The sequence below is a fragment of the Dipteris shenzhenensis genome, chromosome 3 (assembly GCF_047967505.1).
Source record: "Dipteris shenzhenensis isolate YYH24624 ecotype China chromosome 3, Dip_SZ_1.0, whole genome shotgun sequence".
Lineage (NCBI taxonomy): Eukaryota > Viridiplantae > Streptophyta > Polypodiopsida > Gleicheniales > Dipteridaceae > Dipteris > Dipteris shenzhenensis.
The window spans coordinates 58508801-58516587 of NC_141598.1; the positions used below are offsets into that span (position 1 = coordinate 58508801).

The following is a 7787-nucleotide window of genomic DNA, read 5'->3' on the forward strand; positions in this document are numbered from 1 at the left end:
ATGTTGGAATGCAATAGCATAACTATTTGTGAAAGGGGGCTTTAGCATTCAGAACATCATTAAAAAGAAGTTAAGAAACATGCTGGAGTCAAAGAGCATGGTTGCTCTCATGCGGATTTCAAGTGATGGACCATCTTTACAAGAGTTTCTTTATGCAACCAGCAATTCAATTATGGTGAAATGCAGTAAAAACATGTAGACATGTATAGAACTCAGAAGTTTAATGATGCATCTTCTTGACTCTTCATTTGTACTTGCTCTACTAAGAGTCATAACTAGCTATGCTGCTATACTTTGTGGATGAACTCTATCTTAGTAGGGTTTCTACTTTTTGTTGGCTTTCCTTTTGATTATGGAGTTAGAATTGGTTATGTTAGTGGTCATTATTGCCTTGCTTCTATTGTACTTTCTTCCAATAGAGTTTTTTTTAATGAACCACTAGTGAGCTGCAATATTAGCTTGCTCAACCGACTTCATGGATTAGGATTTTCAAAAAATATTTGTCATGCATTCCCATGCAAGTTACAGAAATGGCCATAATCACCTCGACAACTCGCAGCTGCAGCTCGGAGATAAGGCTTTGTCCCGTATGGCGTTACGTATATCAGTAAAGACAGAAAGGTTTCAAGGTTCCCGAATCCCTCACCTTATCGACATTAACACTTAGTTTAATTTCCGTCGTCTTCTTCTGATGCTACGTAGTACGTACTACGTCGTTCGCTGAGCAAGATTCCCGAAGTCAATTTTGCGCACCTCATTGGTTCGCATCCCGCGATAAGGTTATGTTAAAGTAATCCCCCTGCAGGGTGGCAGGATGTGGCCTTACTCAGGCGGCCCAGTGCTTAAATTTGCTGCACACCTCTAGGCTTCATAAAAAAATCCGTGAAATCTTTGAAAAAAATTCAAGCTTCAAAATGAAGATGACACTGAGTACAAATCCCTTTAAGTTGATGCACGGAGCGAGAATGATGCCAGGCCCTCCAGATTCGAGAGTAGGGGTGGGATACATATTAGTAGTATAGTAGACAAATTCTAACTAGTAACTATATGTATGTATATTATATGTTGAAGTCCTGGAGATAGGCTTGAGCTTCACGAATGCTGCGCTGTTGAAATTATTGGGCGTCATATGAAGCCCAAAAGTCTAATGAAGCTCAATCTGTCCAGCAAATTTAAGCACGCTCAGGCCTCTCACCCACTAAACGGCATCTTGCAGATCGCCTATATAATCTGCCGTAGTCGCGAACGCACGTTTGCAAACAAATTATTGATGGGTCCAACGCTATCACAGCGTTTCAAAGGACAGCTAGCACGAGTTCGTCATGTTTAACCATATGGGAGATTGGGAGTGCACGACAACTGTGCAAATTAGCACCACACGACACACCTTTTGACTGCTAGCTTGGATTTCGTCCGTGGAAAGATAAGAGTGTACTCAAGAGAGAGTGTCAATGTACTGAAATATAAACAGATGGCTTTGCGCGATTCTGATCATCACGGATGTTTAGGTGGGAGTTGGAGAGAGAAAGATGGAGACGCGAGGGAAAGAGTCCCGTGTTTTTGAACGCAAGTGTGTGTGGTTGAGGCGTAGTTATAGATTGAATTTGCTACTACATCTGTCACTGTTGCTCGTGTGGTACTTTGAGTGGGGAGAGAGTAGGAACACTCTGACGGATGTCAGTGGCCGGGATGGGCTTTTAACGAGAGAGGAGCGAGAGAGAGATTTTTTGGATTGGATACACAGGGTAAGGGAAAAGAAGAATTCCGGCAGCCAGCTAGAGAGTTCGTTTGAAACTAGTGCGGCAGCAGCTGGCGGTGTTATCACAGTTGACAAAAGCGGAGGTGGAGATTTCACCTCGGTTCAGGCCGCAGTGGATTCTGTGCCTAAGCAAAACGCTCAACGTGCAGATTCAGATTGCTGCCGGAGTTTATGAGTAAGGTTCAAATTAAACTCAAGTAACCCGCAATTCTCTTGTGTAGGCGTAGCTTGGTTTTCACGTCGATAGCTACAGCAATTGGCAAGGACATCAGCTTTAGCTAAACTTAATTCACAGCTCTGAGTAGCTCCCTAGACAGTTAGAATCACAGCAATTGTTAGAATAACAAGAACATTAAAACGAGTCGGTGAAACGTCCATCCTACCACGCTTAAGAATGCTCTACCAATGGAATCCGTTGAAGCCTGCAATCGAAATGCCTCCTTACGGCGCGTACGCTTTCCATTCATTCTTGCTAGTATCCCAAAGATAAGCCCAATTCTCTTCGCAGCTAAATTCAGTCTGATGGAATGATGGCTCAGGGAGAAAGTGTTCGTGCCTAAGAACAAGCCTTTCATCACCTTCCAAGGTGCTGGAAGTGGCCTCACAACGATCACTTATGACGATACCAAAGAAGGTGCCGGAACGACGCAGGACAGTGCCACTGTTGGGGTGAACTCTGAGAGTTTTATCGCCAAGGGTATCACGTTCAAGGTGAGCTTATCGGGTTTCCAATTGCTTGTAATCTTACCTTTGGCGATATTTTGCTCCACCTCCAGGCGTTGCTGGCAGGCAAGCCGTTGCCTTCAGGATCAACGCGGACAAGGCCGCGTTCTACGAATGTAGCTTCCTGGGAGCCCAGGGCACGCTCTACGACGACCACGGGCGACATTACTTGAGAACTGCTACATCGAAGGCTCCATTGATTTCATATTTGGCGATGGGCAATCGTTGTACCAGGTCAGCACTCACAGTCGCAAGCACGATTCCAGCAAGCAGCTTAACAAATTACGGCCCGATATCTGAGAAGTGATCAGATTGTGTTGAAATTTTGGAGCAGGGATGTCAATTGCACGCTTTGCCGGTGACTACAGGATCCTTGACCGCCCAGAAGCGGTCGAGCCCCCGTGAGAACACTGGATTTTCGTTCGTTCAGTGCAGCGTGGCGGGCTCTGGCGCGCTGTATCTAGGACGAGCCTGGGGCGCTTACTCCCGAGTGGTCTTCGCTTACACAAACATCGCAGATATAATCATCCCAGCAGGATGGTATAACTGGGGAGTGCCGGGCAGAGAGTGGTAAGCTTGCACACTTCATCACCTGCGTTCGTTTGTGGCCACCGAACATTCTGTTTTTGTTGATAACCGGTCCTGCATGGGTCGTTCAAAATCTGTTTTCCTAATGCGTATGGAGTGTGCACTCGATGACTACTGCGTTCTGTAATCAATTTCATGTATGCATGTTTGTGAGTTCAACTTGTGAATGCCTGAGGCTCATTTCGAATCGGTGGATGTTTCTGTCTGGGAATCAGTCGTGAAGAGATTGATTGCTTGCAGTATGGGTTCTCTGATCAGCGATGCAATTTGCGGGATGACAGGACGGTCTTCTACGGGCAATACAAGTGTACCGGACCGGGGGCTAAGAAAACAGCAGGGTAGAGTGGTCTCATGAGTTGACGGATGCCGAACTGGCACCGTTCTTGACTGTCAGTTTCATCGATGGTGCTTCGTGGCTGCAAGTGTAGCTCCGTGAACCGATCAACCTCATTCGCTTGATTCAATCGATTGAATTCAAAACGTTTCACGTCATGCACGTTTGATTTGCCAATTAGCAGCACAATGTTGCACGAATTACATATGACGTTTGGGCCCTCCATCTAACTTCTAGTAATTGTGAATCAACTCCTCTATTTAATGATTCTGTATATGAGGTTTGGGCCCTCTATCACACACTTGACCTACTGGGCCGCTTGACTTCAAAAATCTAAAACTCACAAACTACACTCAATCTTCATCTCGAATCAATCCGAGTACAATTGTAATTTTGCGAAAAAAATTCCGGAGGGAGAGTGCAGATGGCTGTGGCAGAACGAAGGCTCGGCTATGGTGATAAATTCGTCTCAATTAACCTTTCAGCCACCTTCCCAACAGCCTGCTCCTCTCCCTCTCCCTCCACTCTCCGATCCCTCTCCCTCTCCCCTCTCCTTCCACTCTGCTCCTCTCCCTCTCCCTCTCCCTCCACTCTCCGATCCCTCTCCCTCTCCCTCCACTGTGTTCTGCCCCTCTCCCTCTCCCTCCACTCAGCGTGCTCCACTCCCTCCCCTTCTCCCTTTGCTCTCTCTCCATCCACTCTCTTCCTCCCACTCACCCTCCCTCTCTGCCTCCCTCTCTTTATAGTTGCTATGGCGCCCTTTAGAACGTTCGCGAGTCTCCAGAATCTTTGTGCATAATTTTTTTACTATGGCTTACCTTAATCGCCTGTCGCGCGCTTGAATGGCAAAAAACCTTAGCTTAATCACCCGTCGATGCTCAAACTACTAATTAATAACATGATTAAAACTCATCGTGGGGACCTACTCGAATGATTGTGATATATATGCAATTGCTGAATAGGCCCCCCAGCATGAAGACACACTACATTCATTAATTCATTTGTGTTTTTGGGGGCCGCGATGCTCATTAACATAAGGTTTGTGCATTTAATTGAGGGGAGCGGGCTGGAAGGATTCTTCTGGAAGCCTCCTTCCAGATGGCAGTGGCACAAGCTTCTTCCAGAATCCTCCGCATCCAAAAGTCGTTGCCCTGGAGTATAAAAGGAGTGGGGGTGATGGATTGCAGGTAGAGAAGGGGGACTGTGAAAGCCTCCCAAGGACAAGGAGGACCTCCTCGCCTTTGTGAATATCATCAGCTTTCATCCCGATTATGCAGTAACTTGACTTGGAGCCTCCCTCACTAGGAAGGGGGAGAGATGGAAGGTAGGGGAAAGGGAGAGGAATGGGAGCACTAGTGAGAGAGGGGAGGGGGAGGAGGGAGGAAGTGGAGGGAGGAGGGAGTAGAGATGCTCAGACTCAAGGGAGGGGGAGGAGACGGCTAAGAGGAGATAATGTAGGCTGAGAGCAGTGAGGAGGGCAGGTGAGGAGGAGTGGTGAGGGAGGGAGAGAGACTTTTGGGAGGTTCACCTCATAAACTTTTAGTGTACCATGTGCATTCAAAAGGAGGGGTATTTTAATTTAAGTTTTTGAAAATTTTGAACAGGTTTACAATAATAGGAGGGGTTTTTTAATTCAACTTTAGAAAAACATCACTTAGTTCATAAGTAAAGAGGGGTGTTTTTATTGGGGGGGAAATTTTAGTTGAGGGACTTTTTAAATACCCCTTGAAGATACGTGATACATAGGGTTTCTAAGTAGTGCACCCCCTGAGGAGGGACTCCTTCCCCCCCCCTCTCTCCCCCCCCCCCTCTCTCTCTCTCTCTCTCTCTCTCTCTCTCTTTGTGGTAAGGAGGTGGACGGGGAGACCATGGAGGGAGAGCGGAGGGGGGAGGTAGGGGAGGAGGGGGTATTGCCACCCCCCCTCTCCCCAACCTATTGCGTACACAATAGGTTGGAGGGAAGGGGGGGGGATTGCTACCCCCCCACTCCAACCTATTATCCCTCCCCCTATTGCATACACAAAAGGCTTGGACAGGGAAGGGAGGGGGGGAGGAGGAGATTACTGGCACCTCACCCCCTCCCCACCCCCCCCCCCATCCAACCGATTGCGTATAATAGGTTGTGGGGGTTGGGGGAGGGTCAATACTCTCTCTCTCTCTCTCTCTCTCTCTCTCTCTCTCTCTCTCTCTCTCTCTCTCTCCACCTCCTAAGAAGGTGTATTTTTATATAAAAAAGGTGTATATGTACACCACCTTTCTAAGAGAATTAGTCAGCTATTGATGTTCTAGCTTTAAAAACAACATTACGAGTGTATTCATGTTTGGTGGACTTTTTTTTAGTCCATTTTTGAAAGTGGAGCTGGGGGGTTCATCTCTAAAAGTTTTAGTGTACCATGTGCATTCAAAGAAGGGGTATTTTAATCCCACTTTTTTTTAAAAAATTAACAGTATTACAATAATAAAAGATTTTTTTTAATTCAAATCTAGAAAAAAATCCATCAGTTCATAAGTAAAGAGGAGTGGTTTTATTGGGGGGGAAATTTTCGTTGAGGGTTTTTTTAATACCCCTTGAATGCACATGATACCTAGAATTTTTTAGTAGTGCACCCCTAAGAAGTGGAGAGATGGGCTATTGTCGCTGGGATCCAAAAGAAAAGAAGATCATACGGAGACATGATGTGGTCTTCAATGAGAAGAAGATGCATAAGACACCCATGAGGGATTGGAAATGAGGAGAATGTTGAGATATCGAGCTCCACTCATGATATGCCAAGGTGACCGTTGTGCATTTATGTCACTGACCTATTAGCTGCAGATGCGGTTGGTACACCGCCCATAAATAATAGTTGGATGATAGCTATCCTTATCTACTCTAGTTCGTGGCTCACTTAGTATGCCACCTTAGTTAGTTGAGTTTGGTTTGAGACCCACATGTAGGGTTCTTCTATTTCTTTGTACTAGTGTTCTTTTGGCTTTCACAAGAAGAGGAAAACTGTTTTTAGCCTCCACCTTTGTGTGTATTCCCCCATTGTATATGTGAGAAAGCTGCAAGTGAGACACCTTCCCTCTCTCCCACTATCTTCACATGGTATCAGAGCCTTGTTCATGGTAAGGAGCTCAAGAAAGCAAACCAAGTTCGTAGTGTCCTGGTAAGAGGACCAGTGTTGCTTTCCTTTTTCGAGTTTAGGAGCAAATCTCTGCCTAGCACAGCCAAAAGTGCAAGAGTGCACTATTTCAGATTGAGATGCCCTTCGCAGTGTGGTGAGAGGGGATTATATGCTTCGGGTGAGGGCAAAGCCCTTGGTCACTTCATTTTTCTGATTCGAGGCCATTTCAAGTCCCGTTTTGAAGGCGGAAGTTCTTCACAGGCACTTAGAAAAAGACCATGTTTTTGCTGTGCAACCACTGCTCTACTGGTCGGTGAAAGGTTGCCGCAGAAATTGCATTGTATGCCTGTGCGTAGAGATATTGGGAGTTGCAGAATCATCCTTGTTGCCTGTTGATGCAAAATCATCACTAGGAACTCACTAGGAAGTGACTGTGTGGTCAAATACCACTTTCATCAGTTTTGTAGATCTGCCCGTGTGAGGCAAAAGCTGTGTTTTTTGCAGTGATAGAATATTTTGCAGTGTTCTATAATGGCGTCTGATTCTCTTTCACAAATTGTCACTGAAAAGCTTGACAAGAACAACTTCCAGGCATGGAAGTTTAGAATGATGAATTTCCTTATGGGAAAAGGCTATTGGGAGTTCATTACAGGAAATGAAGAGGAACCAGTTCTTCTGAATGTTCCCAATCAACAGGAAATGCAGGCATTTAAAGGATGGCATGAGAGAGCCAAAAAAGTTATGTACTAGCTTTCTATAAGTATTTCGAATTCTATGATTGTGCATATTCAGGATGCAAGTACGCCAAAGGAGGCATGGGATACTTTGGCAAAAATGTATAGCACAAACACGCAAGCCAGGAAAATGCAGCTCAAGCAGGAGTTCACAATGTGCAGAGAGAAAATATGAGCATCAATGACTACCACATGAAGGTGAAGAAAATTATAGATGCACTTGCTTCCATTGGGTCGCCAGTGGAAGATGATGATCTAGTTTCTATGACCTTAAATGGTCTAGGAAAGGATTATGCATAGTTCCGGACATCCATTGCAGTCCATGAAAAATTTCCTGATTTTGAGGAGTTGTTTGCTCTTCTAATTTCTGAAGAGCAGAGAAATGGTGGTGCATCTTCTTCAGGAGGAACTTCAAAAGAAACTGTCTTCTACTCAAATGCTGGAAGAGGTAGAGGCAGAGGTAGAGGAGGCCGATCTGGAGGCCATAGAAATCAGAATATGCAGCAAACTCAAGAAAACCAGTCCTATGGAGGAGGACGTGG

General features: G+C 45.6%; 1 pseudogene; it reads left to right on the forward strand.

Annotated features, from left to right (window-relative positions):
• Nucleotides 1-505: 505 nt before the first annotated feature.
• On the forward strand, nt 506-3498 carry LOC147904077 (putative pectinesterase 53; annotated as a pseudogene).
• Nucleotides 3499-7787: the final 4289 nt, after the last annotated feature.